At 38.3% G+C, this 22486-nt stretch overlaps 1 protein-coding gene across 5 annotated transcripts in view; it reads right to left on the reverse strand.

The window, feature by feature from the left end:
- HS3ST5 (heparan sulfate-glucosamine 3-sulfotransferase 5) overlaps nucleotides 1-22177 on the reverse strand; it is a 207323-nt gene extending 185146 nt beyond the window's left edge. For 2 of the 5 annotated variants that reach the window (XM_048935686.1, XM_048935693.1), the window contains exon 1: nucleotides 21182-21369. The gene's annotated coding sequence lies outside the window, so the exon portion shown is untranslated. Of the gene's footprint in view, nucleotides 1-5176; nucleotides 5196-20870; nucleotides 20972-21181; nucleotides 21370-22070 lie in introns of those variants that run through there. The other 3 variants (XM_048935689.1, XM_048935688.1, XM_048935692.1) reach the window with 3 other exon arrangements.
- Between the last annotated feature and the right edge of the window lie 309 nt (nucleotides 22178-22486).

The raw sequence follows: 22486 nt of genomic DNA on the forward strand, positions 1-22486 counted from the left end.
CAGTTGAGTTTCTGAATGGTGAAAATAGTGTAATGATAACCTGTTTCCTCTTCTAAGGTCTACGAGAATTAATAACTAAATGAATAATTTTTAGCAAGTTATAACAGTGGACATTGGAAAGAGCTAATCGGAATTTCTGCCTTCAAAATAAGGCTCTGACAGCATGAAGTAAAGGAAGCATGAGTGTACTCAGAAAACAATAAAAAAACAAAGGTATATTTAAATGTTATTATTTATATTTTGTTCTAATGATTTTGCCAAATGAGTCAAAATTCCTTCTGAAAAAGTACTATGTGCTCATGTAATTGAAGTCTCAATCATAATGCGTCTACATAAGAGGCTGAAAACAAAGTATTTGCCCTTTGTTATATGGTTGCTTTCTTGTTTGTAGCTTGGTTAAAAGACAAGTTACTAATTCGACATCATGATCTCTCATCTTATTTTTTTCTGGTTTGGATAACTGAAGAAGATTTTTCAAACTTCACAACTGAAAGCAGTGGTTATTTTTGAAATCTTTTATACAGACAAGCTGTTAGTGCAACTGACAATTATATACATTCCCCATCATTTAAAAAAAAATTGATTAGATAACAAAATACAAAAAGAATTATTGAGCCAAAATTAGTATAGTAATGATTCAATTTGACAGCTTCATTATGTATAAAGCAGATAAAACTGATAGAGAACTCCTTTTAGATTACTCCTGCCTTGTTCTGAGCAAGATTGCTAAACCAGCCTAGAATCACAAGTTTATATTCTTTTGTAATAAATTTATGATAATGGTGCATGCATAAGCAGCCATATATTTTTCTCCTTCATACTAAGTGTTCCGGACAGTATTTTTATGTAATTATATTTCATCTAATTATAGTTTATCATAGTGAAAATATCAGATTTAATGGTATGTCACGGATTAACAGAATAATTTAATTTGTACACTGTTAATTAGAATGTATATTTTCATGATTATGGAAAGTTATACATGAATTAAAAACTTAATAGTGTATATTAGTAGAGAAATGTTTATGCCTATGTCTAAGAGAATCTATAGAAAAATGAATTTAATAAAAAATCTGTTTAGATATTTAAAATCAACTAATGGGTTTCATGAGGAACTGTGCTCTACAATAGACATTTTAAAAGATAAAAATTAGTTGCTGAGAAATTAGTCATTCATGTGGGACAATCTCAACCATTAACTTGGAAGACAGAAGGAATTCTCAGGCTAATTGTGTCCCTAATCTGTCTCAGTTTGTACATTCTCAGTGGCACTGAGGCATAGAATGTCCCCCATTCACAGGTTTCACACATGGTGCAGTCAAACTTGCTTCCATGTTGTGGTGCAAAACCACTTGTGTCCCATTATACTGTTGGTTTGAAGGCATGTGATAACCAGGAAGAACTTCACAACCAGATATTTCTATTACTGTCTAGAGTAGACATGACAACAAGGCCATTCCAGTCCAGAAGACATAGCTAAGAGCTGTACAGAAATGTCCTACCCTGACCAGCTCTAGACCCACAACAGATGAGTTTATGCTGTTTAGTTAGTTGCAAACATTGTGCTGCTGGTGGTCACAGAGATAAGCGACATGCATCTGCATTTAGATCTGCCCTCAAATTCTGGCACAGATAATATTTTCACTTCCAGCTTCTCAGCCAGAAAAATTATCAGATCCCCTAGTTCAAATGCAGAAAGTATGCACTTTGTATACCAGAAAGGCTGAATAAGTCAACAACAAAACTGTAACAGTCACTTTTCAGACAGACAGGGGCAATGGCATATGACACTATGAGCTGTGCAGGAAAAGTACAAAATGCTGAAGAGAAACAGCATCCATCTGTAGGGACAAGTCAGGATTTAATTCCTTCCCAGTGACATAACTATAAGCACTGTTTGCTGACATAGCACAGGAGGCAAGACACTGAGGTAGTTATTCTACCAAGTGAGGACGATCAGTAAATGAAAGAGGATATTTTTAGCTTTTCTATTTTTATTTTTTTCAAATGCATGGAAATTTAAACTTCTGAGGGAAATGGCATTTCGCTGTCATGTGGGAATTCCATAGTATGTAAATGACTATGAGAAACACTGCCATTGAGGTAACTGTTTGCTTTTGGATCATTATAGAACGCTTTCAACCTCACAAAAGCAGTTTCCTGTATTTTCCTACTTCTTTTTACTTTCACCTTTGCAAATTCAAGTGCCAACATACTATGCAAATCTATACACTGCCAGCATTTAGCAGGAATATAATTTGCGTGTGTGCAATTGTAAAAGAGTTATAAATATGCAAATGGAATTGAAGTCAAAAGTTTTGCAAAGCAAGGAAATACTCAGATGACCTCTTGACTGTCATGGCCATCTTCTGAATTTAAGACCTCAGAAAATTTCGTAGAAGCATAGTATAAATGTCATCAAGAGAATGAGACACATATTAACTTTCCAAATCCTTTAATCTTCATCCCCCTCTTCTTTTTAAAAAATAAAAACAAAGAACAAAGTAATATAGAAGAGCTCCTCTTCATATTCAATGTCAGTAGAAATAAAAAGTCACTTCCATCATGCTGATATGCTTTTATTTCTTCTTCCAGTGCACTAGGCTACCCTCATTTCCTTCTGGAAGACTCAAGAAAAAGCAAGGTGACAACTTAACACAGTTAAAAAAATAAAAAATTTGGAGGTGACCCACTTTTGGTCATAGTAGTATAAAATGCAGTCCTTTAAGTAGTACCAGTTTAAACACTGCATCACTTTGGGAAAGCTTGGCACTATATTATATTTTCAGAAATCGTAGGCTGATAGAAAAACAGACCACAGGCAGAAAATATGTAAATAAGACTTTTCATCATCTAGTGACTGAACCGCATATGAAAGAATGGATGGAGCTAATTAGCTCCTGAGGCAATTGCTGAAGACTGTCCTACTTGGGAATCTCAAAGGGAAGTCTGCACTGCAGTCATGCTGGGAGCACAGCTAGCATCACACCAGTTCACATATGGGAGAGCCACTACCACAGAGAGCATGTTCTGTTCCCATGGTCCCAGACAACATGAGATTTGTCTCAGATCACAGGCACTGGGTGGAACATGCAGAGGGAGTCATGTTTTCAAAGGAAGGTATAATTACCGGTATGTGGAGGTACCAGTTTTCAACTGGGTTTCCTGCTGGTTATACATCAATGCTACTTCCCTCTTTGCTACAGTTTCTTCTGAGGTAGTGATGAAAAACCTACAGCTAACGCTAGGAGATTGCAAGTATGATCCCTGTTCTTACACTTTTCTTTTAATCTAGCCTCAAACAGTTCCTGGAAAATTAGTTAGCCACTCAGTAGTACTGGGCCACGTGGGCACACGTGCTAATTTTGAACCAAAAGGCTCACTGCATGTGCCTATGAGTTGATGCTCTTCTGCTAGCTCCTTCTGCCATCCTCAGAGCATTTCCATTCTTTTATTCAAGCACATATGTTCCCACATAAGTGACAGTGAAAGGTGTCCACTGTGGGTCTTCCTAATCAGACAATGATTGTGCTGATTGTCCTCCTTCAGGAGCAGCAAGGAGTTAGAAAAGTTTTGTTTAAGGAGTGCTGTTGAAAAATGTCTGTCTGCAGATGGATAGAATTTTTCTGTTTTCATCCTCAGTGTCGGTGAACACAGGCCAGCCTTACCACTAAGTACCCCTAAGTATGTTTGGTCTTGTTCATCATTAATAAAAGTAACAACTGGCTCAGCACGATGGTACCAGCAGACACACTTTTGGGTGTATTTGGGGTGTAAACTCTATCAGCTGCAACATTATCAGCCTCATTATTGAGGTTGTATCTTATCTCCTATTCTCCCCACAGTGATCAGTCCTAGCACAGCCATTTACCTCCTACTAGTTAGAAATAGTGGCTTTTTATTTATGGAGTGTATTTGAACACTTTCAGAGCCATTAGGTATCTTATGTCTCCCTATAAATAATTTCAATAGCACATTTTGGAAAAAGAAAACGTACATATATATAAAAGGGATGAAAAAAATTTGAATAACTCAGCTAGATAAAAACCTAATTTGTTAAAGTGTACATTCTGTAGAAATCTGCAAGGCAATGGGATTTAATAATAATAGAAAAGTCTAAAGATTTTATTCCAATTTATACGCTGGAAGCACTTACAGAGAACATTTCTTTAAAATTAGCATAAAATATTAAAGTAGCAATAGTTGAACAGCTTCCCAAAACTCACTCCATATTGAAATGTAATATTTCCCTGAGTATTAATTAATTTGTGTATGTAAAGACACCAAGAAATATGGCTGAGAATTTAATGTCATGTAAGAATGCTGATGGTTGGCAAGGCCTATTCTCTATGAAAAACAGAGATGTAAATATTTTCTGAATATATGATAAACTAAAAACAAAGAGAAACTTTTTTTTATAAACTCACAGTGACTTGCACATTGTGCAGGTGCTATCTGGAAAGAATCTCACCTTTTTCCTTGATCTGTAGAATTGTATAATATATAGTATATATCTATATCTATCTATCTGTATACATATATAACTGTATAATATATAGTAGATAGTAGAACTGTATGATATATAATATATGAACTGTGGAATATTTACATTAAAATCAAAACAATAATACAAAAAAAAGAAGAAGGGAAAATCAACTCAAATGGATTCTGCGACCATTTTTAAAGTATTTTATGAATTTATTCCTTTTGTCTTTATCTGAAATAAAAAAAAAATCAAAATAATAATGTTTTAGGAATAACTCAAATACTATTTAGTCATATAACCTAGCTTCTGAAAATTCAGTGAATATGCTAGAGGAATATCCTAGATCTGAAAGCAAGTAAAAATTATTCTGGAATTCATGCCAAGATTTATGAATTCCTATATCTTAGAAGATTATTTGAGCAATGGAATACTGATTATCTTCTGAATCTCTGCTTATTTGAATTATCTTTATTCCGTATTTCTTCAGAAAGTCTCCTATAACACAGAAGTTCTTTTGTAATTAGTTGGGAAAAAAAATCTGGAATGCCTTATTTCCGTAGTAGGATTGTTGTAGGAAGCAATGCAACATAGGGTACAGGCTTCTAGAAATGGAAGCAGAATTCTCACACATTACAAAGGCAGATTCAGGCCCAATGCAGACACAAAGAACTTTGGAATGACTATTCAGACCTGAAATTAGACTATGTAGAGTAGTAAAGTCCAAGTGCCACTCACTGTCTCTGGAAAAAAAAAAAAAAAAGACGCAATGTTAACTCCTTTTTTAAAAACAAAAACAAAAACAAAAAACAACCTTTTTTTTTACTTTTATTTGTCATTTGTTTTTCCAAAAGGAAAGAGAGAGAAGCACTGGAGAAAAGCAATTGCCAGGTTTAAATAAAAAATAAAATGTGCTGACACAGATTCTAAGATCAGTAGGAAATAATATAATCATCTAGCCTGGCCTTCCCAAAAGATAGGGTACAGAAAATCAGGAGACAATACTTGAAATAAAAGTTATTTTAACTAAGTTTACTTTTTTTTCATGGAGACAGCTGTAATTTTCTCACACTGAATGGACTTTCAGTAGGATTTTTCAAAGGTTATCAGGCAACATTGTTCTGAAGGAAAATGTTAGAGGAAGGTAAAAAATGAAAAAGAAAAGATTTCTCATTTTAAAATATGCTGACTCTGTCACTTAGCTGCCTGTTTCAGATATGGACTACCCCATTTTCTGTAGGCTATCCATAGGATAGCATTCTTCAAAGAAAAGCTGAAAATGCGCATTAGGCATCCTTCATGCTGAATATAGAGGACAAGAGATCCCTCTCAGTCCTTTGCATGTTCTGTATATTTCAAAAACGTATGGTACAAAACTACTAAACAGAACTACATTTATAAATAGGTTTAGAAAAAATCTTGCAGTACATACTTTGTGAAAAGCTCTATCTCAGCCAAATGCCTACAGAATAACTAAATCTATTGTATAAAAATTTTATTTGGGAACTAGCTTTGGATTTGTTCTTTTCAGCTTTTCAGCCCTAGAAATATCATTATTTGCAGGCATTAAAAATATCCAAGTCTTCTGTGTTTTTTTTTTTTTTTTTGTTTGTTTGTTTTTAATGATTTTTGTGACTTGAACTTTCCTTGTAAGTGAAAAAAGAAACACTTTTCCATGAACTTTCCAGATATGTAGAGCAATAGGTCTAACTTGGAAATTTCAGCTAAGGAACATTTTCAGAATATGACAAAATATTCAAAATCAAGCTTAGACTCCTCAAACACAACTGAGTTGGTGAGAGCCACCTCCAAATTTGTATTATATGGCAGGTGCCGCTGAATGGCTCTGTTCTATCTAGGCTTTCCATTTGTTCTAATAGAATATTTAGTTTAGGTTATGCAAGGTTCTCTGTAAAGGAGGCAATGTTTTTTTCCGTCAGTTCTGTTTGTGCAGGTAAGGACTTTATTAACAGTGGATGCACTTTCTATTGAAAAGCTGCAGCGTAAGAAACAGGCAGGATCTTTGGACTGTGTGTTCCAGAGACAGAACTGGGTGGTTTTTGACCTCTGCTTAGGACAGACATATATTCACACAGGAGCAAGCTACACATGAAATAGATCGGGATTACCTGTGATTCTCTTCTATTCATCTAAAGAAGCAGATGTGAGACTCCAGATAGTTGTAACTCTTCGTAAGAAGCACTCATGTCAACATATATTCTCCCTGTCTGCGCACTTGTGCAAGAGCTCTATACTTTATACCCAGTGACATGACATGTCATATAAATTTTGAGAGAAGTGCAGTTAATTAAAAAAAGGCAGTCAATGTGTGTTCAAATTTTAATGATATTTTTAGAGAAAAAATGCAAAACCTTTCTGAAAAATTCCCAAGACTTCAGCATAAATAAACTAAGTTGATAATAGTTATTGGCAGAACAGTGGTAGAATCTGATGAATATTTGCAAATTTCAATTACAGGGAGGGCATGAGTATGTTAAGTAGTCATATTTTTTGTTATTATTGGAACAAACTCCAATTTATTAATCCATCATCTAATTTTGAAAAAGATGAAAATAGGATGCTTCTGAGAATGAGATATGATAAAGCAGATTATTTTTGCATTGCTATAATATTCTTTTCTTCCTATGACATTGAATTTAATGTCAAACTCTGGGAGGGAGGAAAGGATAAGAAACATAGGTCATTCTTCATCTAAGTGAAGAATTGAGATAGATCACTTAACATGATGAAAGGAAGTAACACATTATTTCATTATTCAACATCTGAATCTGTTGGATAACTTTCACATTTGCAGTTCACGAAAGCTGTACGTGTAATTCCCAAGATGGAGAGAAAGGCAATGAAATGACATTCCTTCAGCAAAGATATCCTCAAATGAGGAAATGGACATCTAATCCATAAGAATATTCTGACAGGAGAACTCTATCCTTATAGGGTATCACAGAGGACCATAACTCAAAAAGGCTGTCTAAATACCAAAAGACATGGAGTTTTCTAGATAAAACGTTGCATCTTCAACTGCATGCTTCTAGGTATTAACATCACATTTTGCATACACATTTTTAAATAAGGGATTATTTATAGTTGTACAACCTTCTTTTTCCCTGTTCTGTTTTGTTGATTTATAAATTTTATTATTACATTCATATTTTTAATATTTGGAGCCCACTTTCACCAAATGACCCTGCAAAGAATCAGGGCTGTTATCTATCTCATATACAAATCAAAAAAACCCAGTTCCTAAGGAGTCAATGATTTTTGACCAGGACAAAGATTAAAAAAACCCTCTGAATCAAGTCTTGCCCTCATTCTAGTCAAAGAGCAGAACTAGTGTATTATGCATCACACATCTAGCATAAAAGCTACCATTCAGTCACAAAAAAGAATAGCTTGCAGATGTCACTGCCTGGCACAGTTTGCTGTCAATCTAAAAATAAGACACACAACCTTAGAAGGAACCAAAGAAGCATTCTAGAAACACTTTGCTAACTGGTAAAGGGCTGGACACATTTCAAAATTTCTAAGACATTTTTCCAATGCAGAGTAGATGAACAGTTATTGGACCTTCACCCCAGAGCTTGAGGGAGCACTCCAACAAAACCTGTGATTTTATTTGAGAAGCCAGAGAATCTCTTTTCCTTACAGTCCAGGTACACAGCATGCTACTGGATTTCATTGCAGCAGCCATCCTAAGCTTTTCCTTTATTCTACTCTTGAAATCACAACAGTGAAACACATCTGTTTTGGCATTCTTCATTAAATGTGATAAAGAAAGAGAGACTGAAACTACAGCCTCATCACCTATGATGGAAGTTGTCACTCTGTCTCATCAGAGTGTGCAGCATGAATGGATCTGGACTCATGGTTCCTTGGAGGGAAGATAAATACATTTTGTGGCAGCTGGTAGAACAAGGAATATATTGAGCTCATCCTTCCTCTCCCTCTGGCTCGAAAAACCCCCTCCCAGAGGAAAACCACTCCAGTCAAACTGAGTAAGATGTGCTATGAGCTGGGAAGTGTTTTCAGCTTTTCGAAATGTGATGTCAGCTTAGAGAAGATTCGGTCTATCATGCATCTAAGGCTATCAACAAGAGAGATTTCAGAGAAACCAGAAAGGTACAGTTGCTCAAGGCCTTGCTAAAAACTGCCTCTGGGTAGCCTTTATCCCTAACGATCTGGCAGAACAGATGGCTAACGGGTTGCAGTCCCTGCAGTAGGGTTTATTTTGTGCCCCAAAGCTGGTCCCATTCCATGGCTAGATGCCCACTGCAATCTGTGGTTTGGAAAGAGTCTGAGGGCAAGGGAAGGTTCAGACAGGAGGAGGAGGGAGAGGACCAGAGTTTGAGATCAATGGGTTGAAGGGAATGGGCAGCAATAGTTCAATGATAGTTCTTCAGTAGAAGAGGTGATAGCAAAAGAAGCGTCTGCAAAGCACAAACTGGATTGTGTGAGGATCACTATATGATAAGAATCAGTAACAGGACAAAGTAGAGCACAGGAGAATGAAAAAGCACTGGAGAAACTGTATTTAAAATACTTACAGAAATCAGAAAAAATGGAAAAAATGGAGTTATATCTTTCACTTTTCCTCATTTCGCATTATAACAGGATCATTTTCCTCATGTAATTCAGAATAATTCTGCTTTTGAGAAGGCAACAAAACCAAAAACGTGAAACAGTTAACTCAGATTCAAATATTAGAATTATGGTAAAATAGGAGTCAAATAGTTAGCAGTCTACAGGCCAGATACTTAGATAATGAAAACTGAAATAGCTGCTCTTATCTACAAATTCAGAGATTCTGACCCTACAATTTTATAAATTTTAGCCTGCATATCAATGTGCTATTAACTGAACAGAGCTCAAAATTCTGTGTGCAGACTTAAAGATAATTTTTGAAAAGCGTGGCCTTCTGAGGATAGTTATTTAAAATTCAGAAGGCTGCCCAGAATATCAGAGTAAGTCCAGCTTTAGTGTAATTTTTCAACCTGACCCCAGAGGCCTACAGACTTAAATGCCAGCCGATTAAAGTGCCTTTTAAGAAAAATACTGCACTAAGTGCATGTGTGGCAGAGTTACATTTTGAGTTACAAGCAGACAAAATCACTTCTGAGGTGGCCGCTGACACAGCTGGGTTAGGATCATTTTGTGAGAGGATGCCAAATAATTGCAGAACGAGGCTAAGAGGCAGGTCTCCATTACATTTACAGTAGCTTCAAGGTTAGTTTGCAAGGGTCAAAGCCAGGCCTACTGCACACAGAGAGCAGCTGAGAGGAAGGAACTGTTTTGGCCAAAGTGACAGCTGCTTTTTCAGAAGGAACATGCACTGCCTGATAGCTTGTGGTAAGATGTTGGCATCAGTACCACATTGCCAACACGTGTGTCATGATCTTTCTCCCTGGATGTCTAAACCCAACATCTGTCCAAAATACCTTCATAATGTAGACTGAAACATTTAATACACACACTAATGCCACAACTGACAATGTTTTAAGATCAGTTCAGTTTGCAGAGAGATTTGCAGTGCTACGATATAATTTAGCAGCTCTTTACAAACAGTGAGCTGGATAAAAAGGCCTGCCCCATCTTTGAAACATATACCTAGAAAAAATCTAAATGTGGTAAAGTCTGGGTCTGCCCCTAGTTTGAGATTATGAGATCCTCTTACCCTGCATTGCATGACCTGCAGTCATCAGCTGGGAGATGATGATCCTCCCTCATAGATCCCACTTGATGGGAGAAAAGAGAAAAACCAGGATACCAGGGGCCTTATGGCAAGATCTCAGGGGTGTGATTCTCTTTAGAACATGAATTACTAGACAGAGACAGGCCTCAGATACACATCGACAAAGCTGCAGGCAGCTATTTATTTGACTATTCATTTTAAAGTATCACTGATAAACAAGTTAATCTTTTTAGAATACACTCATTTTTTTTCTCAATCATTAGATCCCACACTTACTGATGAAATGCATTTATGTTTTGGAGTGTGTGTAAAATATGAATTTAAAAATAAACTAAAACTCATTAACTACAGGTACCTCATACATAATCATGCAGTATCTTTCTTAGACCTTTGCAAGGAATCTTACAGTATCTTATCACTATGCTTTAATTTTTAAATATGTATGTGGAATTGTATTACACATGATTTTTCAAGTAGAAAAGATTTTAGGGAAGTCACTGATTACAGTAGGAAGCAAAAGTAAGTGATTTATATATCATGCTGGCTTCTAAACCAAGGCTCAGATTAAAATCTTAATATGCTTCATTAAGTTTAAAATTTTCTCACAAAAATCGTCACTTCTTTTTGTGTCAAGCCAAATAGCTTCTATTGAAAACTACAGTTGATATTTTACTATTGTCTGTTAAATTCAGATCCAGATTTCTGTAGGCTGATGTCATCAGATTCTTTATATATGTGCCAACATAGAGGTGAGTAAAGACTCCTCGAAACTCTCCAGAGAGACAAAGTACTAAAAGCATTACTTAGAGAAAGAAATGACTAAATGTTTTAAGTTCATTCCTTTTCCCAAGTCCAAATAACCAAAGGTATTAAATCAATGCAATTCCAGGAGCCCTAACAGAGAAGGCACTGGGATCTCATGACCTTGACCCTGAGATTCTGTATTAGTACACACCTGGGATCATAGTGGTTGGAGGCCTCTATTAGGGAACTTTTCCCCAAGAGCACTGTAATTTATATATGTAATACATGTACCACAAAGATGGTACTGAAAGATTAACAGTGAGAAGCAGAATGTCTCCTGGGCTCCATGTATAACATTCTGATTTACCTAAAACCTGATAGATTTCACTATTTTTGAGGTTGTGCAATCCTGCATCTGTGAAACAGTCATAAAACTTTGCCAAAGCTCAACAATAAAATATGAAGAAGTTGAGATTACCTATAGGTGCTTCAAAACATTCAAAAATGATATTAAATACCAAGAAATTAAAACCTGTGATAGGAACTAGTGTAAGTCCACATGTTTTTCCTCCAAAATTAACTAAAGCATTATTTTTGTTATTCAATTAATTCACTGTCATGCATTTTCTTATTACAGGTTTATCCAAGTGCTTCATGTAAGCCTAATTTTCACTGTTAACTGAGGGAGTTTGTATTTTAAAGCTTGAAAGAATCAGATTTCTGAAACTCTACACTGAAATATCTGTTGCAATTTTTTCTGTCACAAAGAATACTGAATATTCTACAAAGCTAGGATATTTGTGTTCTGCTTCTGTCTCTGGTAAAAGTTAGAAACGAATCTTTGAGAAAACTTTGCTTGTACTTCTAATTATCTAAAACAGATTTTCTATGCATTACAAACTTGAAAACAAGTGTGCTGTAAATGGACAATAGCTTTCCTTTAGCAGTGATTTCTGTATAAACTGACCTCAGCCCTTAATGAAAAAACATAAATGTAAACAGAAACCATGTAGAAAACTAGTTATCACTTCTTAAATCTTTTTAGAGCATTTAAATTTTCTGGTACTTTCAGAGACCTTTTGTGTATACCATAGTTGATATCTGTTTGCAAACAAATGCTACGCTTGTTTAATGCAATTTATGAGAACTTCATGCTGTGATGTAGTATTATTTAAACCACTAGAGCTCATTCCAAAAAAGAAAAGTGAATAAACAGTGTGCATGTAAATGGAGCCATAGTACTGACCTAAAGACTATCAAGGGTACAACTATGCAAGAGAATTAAATACTGCTAGGGCATAAGTCCATGCCCTGAAACTACCTTTTTCAAAAATATAAAATTTTCAGAGCAGTCCCTGGCACTCATTTGATCTTGCCTGCTTGACCAGCCACTTTTCAAGGGCTTCCAGGTCATGGCCAGGGCATGAGTACAGCCCCAGGATGGCTCCCTAGGGGCAGGTTAACTGTAGCCTGTGCTCTGAAGGCTATGAGAGCTAACCATATGGAAGTGGCCATCCTCAGCTGGCATCAAGGCTAGAGTGATGTTTTTCATTATTCAGTTAGCTCATAAAAACATAGGCAAAGAGCAGAAATTCAAATGCAATAGGAAAAAAAAACCATCACCACCAAAAATTGCACTTCTAATAAGCAGTGTACAGAGGCTAACTTTGCCAATTAAGGACTCATTATTACTGGAGTAAAAGAGACAAACCCCGACCAGTCTGCTCTCTTGTATCCCTGAGGGATAAACAGAAATGAGTGGCCAGCTTCTGCTTACCACTGTGCTGGGGATTGTGCTGTGTCTCCATGCTGTGCATTCCATATTGATCCAGCACACTGGTGCTGATATACATCCCAGTCCAGAGGCAAACTGTCTTGTTCATGAGCAGGACTAACTGATAAGATGTCAACTCACATAAGCAACATATATTAAACTGAAACTCTTGAAGCAGTAGGCAAGGAAAATTGAATTTCTTTCCAACTGGCCACTAAACATATTTTAACATCTACATCTCAAGCATAAATACAGTCTGGTCAGAGGACATTCGCCTCTTAAAGTTCCTAAAAAGTCACAACTTATTTCCCCCTCATGCCTTTTTTTAATTTATGGAAATAAATAAATAAATAAAATCAAGACAAACAAATAATTAAAAAAACAACAGCAGCCTAACCACACAATTTCTTGCTTCATTCTTTCAGTTATCACATCAAGTCTTCCTCAATACATGACCTAGCACTGATCTAAGAAAGCATCTGGTTATTTTTTAAGCTCTTCCACATGATCCATTAGACAAAAAAATATGGTCTACTCAACACTATTCTCTACATCTGGATAAGAAATATTCTGCTCACCAGAAAAACTATTTAGAGTCTTGGAAATTCTTCTCAGAAGTTATAAAAAGAAGCAGAAAAAAGGTTTTGATTAGGAACAAATCAAGAGTCTGTTATTATTTCGTTTGTATGTGGATATTTTTTCAAGTTTTTTTTTTCTTATTTTTATAAAAAATAAGTGTACAGCTGGAAAAAAAAAACACCTTTCTATTAATTTATTGTTGCAGCACACAGAAAACATACAAAAACTCACATTTTCTACAGACAGCTTTGATTTCAAGGAATTTATGCTTGAAAAAAGATTATAAAGAAATTTTGACAGCTAAAATATTTTCAAGATTTTTGCAAAAAAAGAAAAACTAATCTGAAGTGGAATATTTTTTAATTGAATACTAAAAAATTAGTTTCAAAGCAATTATAGAATAAAGCAAGACTAAGAAGACATTTTTACTATATGTAAAAGAAGAAATTGTTTGGAAGCTTTAAAATTTTATATTCTTTTTTAAAATTATTTCTCACTGAAATTCTTTCCTATCTCTCCACTAAGAAAAGCAGAAGAAAAGGGGAAAATGATAGACATGTCTTGAGGTTATACATAGACTTCTTTGGTTCTGAAACAAACAAAACACAAAAGTACCTAGAAAGCTTTGTTGTCAAAGAAGAAAGCTAAGAAATCTGAACAAGAGAAAAATCTTTTAAAATTTGTTTATCTTAAAATAATTTATGTATAACAATAATGCTGGTAAGCAAGACTTGTGTCATCACATTTACCCTTTGTTGTTTCCTGCTGTTAAGTTGTACAAAGCAGAGGTGTTTGAAAATGTTTCTCCAAGCATCTGCACTGTAAATAGCTTTTCTGGGAGATGAGCCAATGCAGTTACAGCACCATAGGTCTGATACATAAGAAAGGAAATTGTTGCTAATTCATTTTTACCTGGGAGGTATCTCCCTAGCAGTCATGAAGGAGCTGCTGGGAAGCAACCATGGGAAGGAAGCAGTGGCTGCAAGAGCTTAGGCAGATCTCAGTTGCATTTCATTTTTTGCAATACAGTTCACCTTCCAAAGCCCTAATAGGTTGACTATATCTCAAGGAACCTTCCCACAATACTTCATTACATGTTGTTGCCATGTGACAGATGGCAGTAGAGATGCAGTCTGACAAAACGGCATTTGACATGGAGGTGCATATGGAGCAAAGCTGTGTCAATGAATTCCTCCATGCAGAAAAAAATGGCACTCATTGACATTCAGTGATGCTGAATGTTTATGGGGATCAAAGAGTAGATGTGAGCACAGTGAGGTGGATGTAGATCTTACATCATTCAGGAATATAATGTTCCACCACAATACAAACAAAGGCATTTTGTTTGGTTCTAGAACAATAGACCTGTTATTGAACATATACATCTATTTCATTTACATTGGAGATTAATCTGATTAATCTGCTATCAAATAGTAGAGATTTGCTGCCACCTCTGCAGATTTGCTGCCACCTCTGCATGAAGACTTTATACAGCATTTGCAAGGGTGAAAATATGCAGCAGCAAATTATGGTAAATAATTTTCCTCAAATCTTACCATTTACATCATGCCAAAGTGAGCTCCGTTCAATTGGTCAATTCTTTTCTCAGAATTATAAATTGATATTAAAATTGGTATCTCTATTTCCTGTACTAAATAGAATACTGGTTTCAATACTCCTCTGCTCTATGTGCAGTGATAATACTTACTTGTTCTTGAGCATAGGATTACAGTCATTTTTTAAAGTCTTAACAAGAAGAAATTGACCATGATTTTACATGACACTAGGCCATAGCTGGCAAACAATCTTTCCATTTTATGGTGTTTAGGGTTTAGTGCAACACTGAGTTCTGACACCGAAGATTCATTGATTCATTTTGTTTTCTCCTTTTTCAGGATTCAGTTACTTTTTTTTTTTTTTTTTGGCAGTGCCAGATATTATTTATAGCCAAGGGTTTAAAACATTCTGCAGGAGAACCATTGGACCCTGCTGTTTTACCTTCAGGAAACAGTTTAACCACTCTCAGCTATTTATTGTGCTGTCACATCTTCCTTCTTACCTTCATGGTCAGAAAGGAAGAACAATCAGCAAATCCCTGCTAAAGATGGTGAAACCAGACTGTAACAAAGCAGAGAATTATATCTATTTTGATTTTAAAAGGAAAAAAGAGGAAAGTATGAATGTTTGTACTCAGACAAAGGTGTATGAAGAGCCATGTAAAATCTGCTGGGGCCACCTGGATTTCCAAAATGAGAAAAGGTTATTTTCTGGCTTTTGTCTTCTTTTGAAACTCCCATCCTACCTTTGTTAGTTACTTTTCCAGTGGAAGGAACATGCTATGTAGCTTTACTTTTGTAATCATATTTTTAACCTTGGTTTGATATTTTGTTTATCTTTTACTTCTACCTAATGGATTTTTCATGAAAGAATATATTTTTCCATTTTTAAAAACAAAAACAAATACAAAAACAAAAACAAAACTAAATAAACAGAGACAAATAAACATAAATCCCACATGCTTATGTTTTTTTTAACTTCAATTTGCAATGTCTCCACTAATTCCAACTTTGTTTCTATGTTCAACTAGATCTTTACCAAACTCAGTTTTATCTGCATTTCTGGCAAAAACCATACATTCTGTAATAATATCTGCTAAGGAAATCAAACCTGTCCGCACATAATCCAGGTTGCAGAGTAAATCTGTTTCCACTGATGTAAAATGACTCGCTTCCCATGGGATGCCAGTTTTCAAATGCTGTCATCATAGTAGCAATGCCAAGTTGCAAAGGGAGGTTTTGATGTAAGTTGAAAGTCAGCTCGTGTAGAAAGTTAACGTGCTGCTGAGCAAGATAAAGTAACTACTGCAAAGGACAAATCCCATATTCGTTGGCTCAGTTTACACTTGATTTTATATATGATTAATCCACTAATATTAATATTTTCTTTGTACAATTAACAAAAAATTGCATTTATATATTGATTATAAATTGGCACACGATGCCCTTCCATCAATCACTTTTGATATCCACAGACATTTTTGAGCAATTTGTGCTTTATTCTAGGTTCCTGTCATCTCCTGGTAGACTGAATCTCTGTCTGCTACAATACCATCTAATGGTTTTATTTGTGATAGTCCATTGGAGACTTGAGCAACTGTGTGCAGTCAAGATATTTCAAGCCATTCTAATACAAGAAGAATGATTTAAATGGATAAATGTTTTTTCATCTGCAAAAGTAAAATCAGATGATAGACACTGTTCTGTGATATATCAGTGCAAAAGTGTTACTTTAATCTTCCAGACAGAGAGCTGTATTTTCTCATGCAACATTGCTACAAGCAAGATGCACAAGAACTAAAGGTGCCAGAGCATGAAAAGTAGCAGGATTTGCAGGGTTTGGTTGTTGTTATTGTTGTTGTTGTTGTTGTTTGTAGTATGAGACATTCTATGCCAACATGGGTGGCTTAAAAACATTAAACATGTTTTTTTCAATGTTTTTTAAAATGTTTTTTTAAAATGTTTTTAAAAATGAACAGCTTAAATGTGGGGCATTCTTTCAACACGCCTTCTTGAAAAATGGGTAGATCTTATAAAATTGGCTAGTAAAGTAGCTCTGATGTAATACTGGGTTATTATATTTAGAGTTCACTTCATGGCAGTCTTTCACTATGAACTTCATGCTTCACATCCAGTTTATAGAAGATCATTTGGATTAGAAACATCGTCAAAGAGTATTGCTGTACATCTATTTTAAAACATTTAGTGGCTTGTAGCACCCATACCAAATGCAAAACAAAATTTTAAAAAAGGAGATATTTGTCAAGCTTTTCCCCTGCAAGCTAAAAAAGACAGCTGCACAACTCACTATATTTTATAGGCACGCACTTAAATACTTCTATAAGCTTTGAAGAACTATTACTTTTCATGGTCATTGATCAGGAAAGTATCTGTGTCCAACAAAACTCTTTCCATGTGTGATTCGGTCCCTCTGAGGTCAGCACATGCTTCAAGACTAATATTTATTTCACTGCTTTCTTGATATAAATCCTTTCACAATGATAATTTCATTTTATTATGTTTACAAATGCACAGTACACACGGTGCTCAGGAAGAAACCTGTAAACAGTCTTATAATACTTGAAAGGGGGAAGATGTGGTGTTTCTGCAACAAGCCAGAAGTACTATTACATACTGTTACTGGATTGGGCAAATCAGATGCATAAATACAGAAGAACACCACCCCGGTAGCAAACACTGTTTGGCTATTTTTGTTATTTTCCTTCTGTTTTTGATGACTTCTTAAATTTGCATGCAGTATTGTTCTGAACCAAAACCAAACCAAATTAGTTTTCCTTCTGTTTTCATCTTTATTCATTTAGCCAGAAGCATATCATTTCAGCCTGAATGTTTTTCTCGGGAAGATCATATTATGGAGTAAAGGTCCTGAATGAAGTAAGAGAACATCAAACAAGTGGGCACGCACACGCACACACACACACACAAATGAAGTGCAGTTGAGACTAGACATAGGCCAGTATCTGTTATTTTAAGTTACGTGTGACACTATTTCCTTGTTCTGCTGCACCGCATTTAGATATTGTATGGCTTTCCAGACATGCTGTGCATAATTTTACATACCATCTGCTTTACATGCCAGGTTCCATATGTACAATGTATAACCTAAAACCAATATTTTGATTGATTTGTGCTACAGAGGAGGCTTTTGTTCTTAATTGTAGAAGAGTATAGTCCTAAATAAACTGTCTGGAGAATGTCTTCTAGCACTAAGAAACAGTGAAATTTATTTTGAAAAGTTTTTCAAGGGCGTAATAATCACAAGAGCAGCTTTCAGTAATCTCACTAAGATTGTTTCCATGAGAGCTGTAGACACTTGTGAACATTCATGTAATAAAGTGGTAGTACAATGCCATAAACATGTGTCAGAGTCAGGGAAGGGACAGCGAATTTGCAGCAGCCTAAAAAGAGAAATACCTGAATTAACATAAACAGCACTTATTTCTCAAAACAGAATGATGTTTATAAAGATGAGTAACGGAGACCAGAATTATCTCCAGGAGGTTCTCTGATTTGTTTTAACCCTATTATATACACTCAAATTTTGTGTGCTGTTCAATTACAGGTAAGACTAAAAAGCCCAATGTGCAATTTTGGAAACGATGCCCACGAGAACACTGGGCTGTGTTCCCACATGCACATATGAAGAGGAAGAACTGAAAAATCAAAATGAAAAGAATGTGGAACTTCACACCAATGGGTCTCAAGACAAAACTGAAGATTTATTCAAATATTTATCCTCATTTTGTGAACTACTGACCTCTCCTTATCCAAATATGTAAACGAGATTAAGCATAGCTTTGGGTCTTAAACAAACAGTCCAAAACTCTCACTATGGAAATAATCATATTCTTCACATTTGATTTGAATTTGAATTATTATCAGAAAAAAAAATAGATTGTGACATTACAGTGTGTTAGTAAATAGCAGATAGAGACAGGAGGTTAAAAAAATAAAGTAAAATTTTTCTCCACATAATGTTCTGTAAAACATGTACACTTCACCTTCATATGTGATAAAAGACGCATTTGAATTCAGAGAAATCAGGAAGGAATCAATAGCATGGCATTTAGAAAAGAAGTTTCTTCCTTGCTACATAATTCCAGAAAGAGAAAGAAATAACCATGAAGCACTTGTCCATTTTAGAGGTGTTTTTGTTGTTCTTTATTTCCTTTGTAAAAATGAACATCTTAATCTGTTCACATTTTGGCATGTTAGCTTCAATTCAATGAAAATTCTTCCAGATATCCAGCTAACAAAACTGAAGGAGAGATGCAGCACCTCAGACTTCTTTCTATCTTTGCCTATTAACACACACCTGTGCTTAGAAGAGAAATATCATTGGACCTCGACTAAGAAAGGGATTTTTTTTCCTTATCAAACACTTGTTTTTCATAACGTACTAGTCGCAGTCTTCATGAGGTATGGGCATGATTCTGAACCTTGACAGTTGGAGACATGCAACATTTTTGGGGTACTTTCATCGCTCAGATTTGATAAAAAAAAATGAAAAATGTGTCTTTTGAAACTTCTTTTGAAAGACATTCCAACCAACTGGAAGTGGCTACTCAGGTTACAGGAATAATGACAGCTTTGCCATTTGAATATCAATATTTTTATTTGGTGTTATACCTCTGACTGCTCCCAATCTAAATGCTGCAGTGAACACAGGGTGTTCTGTGAGCTAGAACTTCCATTTCCTAGTAGACTTTTTCTCATAAAATGTTCTTTGTAGTCAATATGAATATGGGCATTTTAATTATTGATCAGAAGTATTATTTCTTTCTATTATTTGTATCTGTGTTGTGAAAGAGTTCTTGAAAACTGAATAGAAATTCATGTACATTTAGATTTTTCTCTTTTCTGGCTATTCATGAGTTAAATGCTTATGCAACACCTTGCCTTACAAACTGCACTACATCTCTCCCACTACTCCCCTGTCAAATCTTTCTGGGCCTGATTTGTGGGCCTTTAAAGTCAATAGGAGTCCATTCAACAGCCCCAGCAGGGCTTTGGGTCCAGTCTCTCTCACTTCCAACTTCTTAGTAAAAAAAAAATTGCATAACGCCAGAAAGGTGTAAAATATGAATCAGGTAATATTCTGTAATGTATGTGGGTAAAACAATGGACTTTGGTCCACCTTTGTGACAAACATGTCGAGAAATCAGTCTGATACCTGTTCACTGCAAAGTAGGAATGAAAATCCTAAATGTTTTTGACAGATTGAAGCTAAATTTCCTTGGTTAAAAGCCTGTCTTTCTGAAATGAAGTTTCTTTATTACATCTCTCTCACTTTGCTGTCTCACATCTTTCTGCCCAGTCCCTTTACCTTTGAAATGTATTCTGCATTGGCAAAAACCTCTTCCTCTGAAGTCAAAGGGAGTTTTACTATTGACTTGAATGGGACAAATATCATATCCAGGTTGCAATACACAGTGAGAAAAAAATATATAATTGTCATAGTTGAAAGTATGAGAAACATTTACACGGTTTGGCAATTCCACTGTAAAACCTCTGGCACTAACCAGCTTTTCCGTGTTTCCCACAACTCACTCCCGGCAGCGCAGGAGAACACAAAGCCCCGCGCCCCGGTGCCTCCAGCACTCGGCAGAGGAGTTGAGCCCCAGCCTGCAAGGAGTTAGCACAGCCACGCGCTAATCCGACAGCAAATATTTTGCAAGCATCGACCCTTCCCTTAGGGACGAGCATTCTGCCTCCGGAGCCCAGGGAAGCGCACGGGAGGGCGCATCCAGGACGGGAAGCGGGCACCTGGCCGCTCCACTACTCAGGTGAGCGCCCGGTAAAGCCCCCTCTCCGATCTGCCTCTCCGAACCCCGGCAGTCCCCGGGGCACTCCTAAACCCGAGGGGGAAGAGCAGAGAACCGTCCCTTGTGTGCAGCGGCGCAGCGCAGAGCGGAGCCGCCCCCGAGGAGCCCCAGCATGGGCGCGCACCCTCCGCCTCCTGCCCATCCCCGGGGGACCCTGCGAGGCGCGGAGCCCCGTACTCACCGCTGTGCCGCAGGCTGCACCCGGCAACGAAGGAGAGGAGCCCCCCCCCCCCCCCAAGTGCCCTCTGGGGTGCCCGGACCCCGTCCCTCGGCACCCACATCCAAGCCCCGGCCGCGCAGCTCGAAGTCCTTCTGAGGAACACCCGGCCGGCCCCGCCGCCTCCCGCCTCGGATCGCTGTCATCTCCCCTCCCCTCGCCACCCCCTGTTTCCCCCCCACCCGCCCTCCACCGGCGGGCAGCAGCATTATAAAGCGGTCCCTAACCCGTGAGATCACGCACCGGCGGAGGTGCTGGTCTTCGCCGCAACTTACCGGGCATCCTCCGGAGCAGCGGGCGGGAGCGAGGGAGGAGGTGGGAAGGAGGGAGGGGGCTGTTGGCGGCGCTGCTCGGCAGCCTGGGCAGAGTGCTGCGAGTCAGTGCGTGAGTGCCTCCGGGCGCGTGTGCGGTGCGGTGCTGTACCGGACGCTCAGGCACCGAGGGGCGGCGGGGAGAGGCGGCGGAGCGCGGGGGGCGCAGCGCGGCGCGGACAGGTGCGGCCCAGGGCGCCCCCAGCCCCGCGGCCCCCCGCGGCCCCCCGCGCCCCGCCGCCGCGGAGGGAGCTGCCGGGTAAGGGGCTGGGGGAAGCGCGCATCCTCCTCGGGTGGCACACGCACCGCAGTCGGGAGGAGCCGGGGAAGGGATTAAAAAGAATGATAATAAAAAAGGTCAGTCACCAAGAAAAAAAAAAGAAAAACCAGAAAGAAAAGAGCGAGCAGCGAAACTCTGCTCTACTTCCTGGCTGAGCTCCGAGCTCCAAAGCTGCGGTTCCGGGAGCCGCCACCGCCCGCGGTGCAGCACGGCAGCAGCTGCCGGTAGCGCCCAGCTGAGCGCCGGAGCCTCTCCCCGCGCGCGGAGGAGCCTCCCTCCCTCTTTCCATTCCTCCCTCCCTCCTTCCCTCCCTCCCTCTTTTCCTCCTCCCTCACAGCCCTCTGAGGCAGGTGCAGGGCAGGGCCCTCCGCGCTCTGCAGGCAGCGGCCGGGGACGCTGGGGACGCTGCCGCCGCTGCGCCGCGGCTTGCGGGTGGGAGCTGCCGCGGGCCCCGTTCCCCATTCCGCAACTGCGGCGATACGAGTAAGCGGCGGCAAGGGCCCGCCTCAGCTGGGCAGCTGTGCGGTGCTCCCTGCTCACGCCTGCAAACGTTCCTTCCCCTGCTCGGCTCACCTCCTGGCGGAGCGCGGTGAGCTGCTGGGAACGGAGCGAGGATGGTGCGGCGTTATCGCTTCTTGGGGGGAAGGCGGAGAGCCGGGGAGAAGGGAGGGAGGGCAGATTTCAAACAGTCGTATGGAAGGGGTTGGGGAGAAGGCATCACGCACCAAAAAAAGCCCGTTCTCAGGATAAAAATCAAAAATAGCCACAGCGGCAGTGAAAGTTGCTCGCTTTGTGATTTGCATCGTAGCGCTGCCGCTGCTGCTTGCCGCTTCCTTCAGCGCGCCCAAGAAGCATGCAAGATGGGAGAGGGGGAGCTATATACTTTTGATGTGCCTTTCGTTTCTCTCCCTCAGTCTCTCTCTGTCTCAAATAACAAACAAACAATGTTTGCTGGGGGACAAAATGTTCCCCAATCTCCCACACCGCCT

This window comes from Lagopus muta, chromosome 2 (genome assembly GCF_023343835.1).
Source record: "Lagopus muta isolate bLagMut1 chromosome 2, bLagMut1 primary, whole genome shotgun sequence".
NCBI lineage: Eukaryota > Metazoa > Chordata > Aves > Galliformes > Phasianidae > Lagopus > Lagopus muta.